We start from the raw sequence: 3,555 nt of genomic DNA on the forward strand, positions 1-3,555 counted from the left end.
TACGATTACTACCTACTACTAAACGAGGTTTGATTCTACCGCTTTAAATACTTGATCTCACCCAGATGTTATGCCGGAAGGTGGTTGCTCCCATCAAGGTCCATCATCCAGTCTATCAATATTCATCGCGCTGCGCATAGCAACCGAATCAGACGCAATTCCGTTCCCACTTTAAACCATTTTTATCAGACGACTCGTTATGAATGGACGAATTAAAATTCAAGTGTAATTTTGTTCAGATGTGCCCGGCCTGCATGCGAACTTAGTTTTTTTTAGCGGCCATTTTTTGTCCGCCTTTTTGCGCTGTAGTCAACGTACGGATAACTACATTTTAACATTCAATCGATCAAACGCCAGCGACAGATGAATGAATGATTTTTTAATTTATCGTGACTTGTTCGGTCTTTCCTAGATTTCCTGGCCAGGTTAACTGGATATGTAACGGGGACTAGGGTACTACTGCTTTCTCTATGGTTTCGAACTATCTATTTAGGTCTGTCGAACTATAAGAATAAATTACTTTTTGATTCATTGCCTATACGAAGATCTCAGATATACGAGACCTCTGAGTAGGTTTTTTCGCTTTTTCTTGTTTTCCAGCTTGAAGGATATTGCAGCCAAGATACCTAATCTGGAATTGTAGAAAATGTACGAATAAGTGGGTAAACAGAACATAACAACTTTGTATTCAGAGACCGAAACATCGAATATGTCTAATCGAAGCAGAACATTTCATGAAAGGGCACACGCAATGCTACCAGCCGACGAAAAAGGAGAAACATCAGTACCATGATTGCGGCCAATATGATTTGTTGTGAACCCTTTATATACTATCGGGACAACCGTGAACACTCCATCAAGAATTCCCGCATAAAAAGAAACCAAAGCAACCTAGCACTCGAAGATAAAAAATACAGACACACACACATACACACAACATCACGCATTTATCCCCGAAGGAGAATGCAGAGACGCAACCAGGGCACCCACTTTTCGCCAAATGTGTTCCGTTCCATGATGTGATAGGCGAGAGCCTCCAGACTCCGGGCTGATACTAAGCAGAAAAACCCAAATATCACTTTGCCCGACCCGGGATTCGAACCAGGACCTCAGAGCGCTGTCGTACCGCGCATGCAGTACAACTACGCCACTAAGGCAGGCAAATAAATATATTTATAAAGATCATAGAATACAAAATATTACCCACGGCGGGTAGTTCAACACGGCTCATCGGTCAGGTGACAGGGTGACGGCTCATTTATTACCCCCCACTACACGTGTCACACGCCACGTGGGACAATTTGACACGTCGTGGGGTAAACTACTCCGTTACCGACGTGGAGTGAGTTATGATGGTATTGGGCTTTTTGATAAATATCAAATTGTACCCGTTAAATACCAATAACCGCTATTGTATGACACCTAACATAACGAACTGAGTGATATATAAATTATACGGTGTTATGAATTGACTTACAACATGTTGATCTCATGCTAATTATCTTATCTAGAAGCTGAAGGACTTGTGGAATGATTTTACAGTGGAATTGTATTAGTAGTAATTTTCACAGAACAAAATTATCATCCATAAAGGTATCCAACGATAGGAACCTTCACCCTACAAACAATACGTCTTATTATTAGCATTGCGACTGTTTTAATACGTGTAATAATGAATATTTTTTTTCATAACAGCCTCGTGTGAATGACCTGCGCTTTTTGCCCCAAGTTTTTTCGGCCTCATTTCGGCGACCGAAGTATTTATTGCTGCTTTACTAATTACGTCGTAATTAGCCGAATATGATACCACCCTTTGTGCCTTTTAATATTTATTGCGATAGCGCTCGAACGAGTTAGGAATTAAGATTCGTGTTGGAATAAACATGATCCAGACTTTGATCAACATTTCATTTATTTGTTTTAATTTAATTAGATAAACGATTTACATGAATTCATTTAATAATAAAAACATATAATTATTTGTCTGCAATTTGGGCCCCAAATGGCAACAGGTTTGGCCCCTATCATATTTTGCTAATTAATAGAATTATACATTTACCCCCTTATTCATAGACGTTATTTATCTGTGATAATAAGTCTGTTTCTCAGCTTTATTTATCTGACAGCTTGCTGTTTGTTTAACTTTGTTCATCTGACCGCCAATTAGATTCAAGTTGTATCTCAATATTAGCCAATCACAACGGCCCTATGTCTATGCACTGCGAAGGCTGCCATGCCGTCAGCACTGAAAAACAGACTTGTTATCACAGCAATGCTCCGTTAGTATCTACTGTGATGTAAACAGAGACAAAACTTCCTCTTCTCTTCAAAGCACTTGGTTAAAGAATTTCGTTGGAATAATAGAACTCAAACGAAAATATATATTGTCGCTGAAGGATGATTTAGCTTCCAATTTGCAACAGGTATGTCGAGGCCGTCTCGTATGTGTCGAATGACACCACGGGTATTGGTCGGTATGCCGATGTAGAGCATACAATGTTCATTGTGTTAGGTTCTCATCCCAATGCTCGCTCGGGCGATGACATACTCCCGAATGAAATTAGGTCTTAAAACTTATGAAACATAATCGACTCAACTCCAAGTACGGTAGCGATAATTTATATTTTCAAGCAAACTTTTCTTTATAGTACAATTTTCTTACTTTATACAACAGTTGCCCGGAAAAAGCTCCCATTAAGTTTTCAGGGTTAAAACAGCATCTAAACAAATAAGGGACATGTTATAACTGTTCGTAAAATTTCATGCAAATCTATTCAGCATTTATACATCAAAACATCTCAAGCTTTCACACTTAAATTAATAGGAAGTAGAATTACATGAATGCGAATCTTAACCTTACGTTAACTGATTGTTATCTTTATAATATAATATTTAAATATGATTACAATATTAATTAACTTTTAAAACGGGTTAATGTTTTGGTCACGGCCCTTTCCATGTTTATTTTGGTACTGTGTACTTTAATTGACCGTAACAATACGATTTAGTGACTAAATGGAGTATTTTGGATTCCGTACACCTAAAAGGTCATATTTTGTATTGCAAAACGATTTTACGTTTTTTTTTTCTCGAATCAATATAATTGTGGTGGACTACGACTTAGATCATATATCTAGGGCCCTCGTCCTCAGTTGCATTTTTTTGTATCTAATGACCCATATTGATTTGATTGAACAGTTTTTATACACAGTGCGTTAGTGATACGATTTGTTTTAATAACTTTGCAATAAAACTATTTTTCTGATGTTATCGCGATCTTTTATATTATAATAAAAGACACCCATACCTCGTGTTACATCTGTTAAAGACCTAGGTGTAAGGATCACTAAAGATTTAATCTTTCGAGCACATTTTACAGGTATGCTCTAAAGCATATAGGAACTTGGGCTTTTATAAATGCCGAGAAAGCAGGGATTTTAAGAATTTAGCAGCTGTGAAGGGCTTATATAACACGTTGGTCAGGAGCCAACTGGAGACAAGTGCTATTATCTGGAACCCCATGAGGTTAAATATAGCCTCATGGTGGAAAAAGAT

The sequence above is a fragment of the Manduca sexta genome, chromosome 15, assembly GCF_014839805.1.
Source record: "Manduca sexta isolate Smith_Timp_Sample1 chromosome 15, JHU_Msex_v1.0, whole genome shotgun sequence".
In the NCBI taxonomy this organism is placed as follows: Eukaryota; Metazoa; Arthropoda; class Insecta; order Lepidoptera; family Sphingidae; genus Manduca; species Manduca sexta.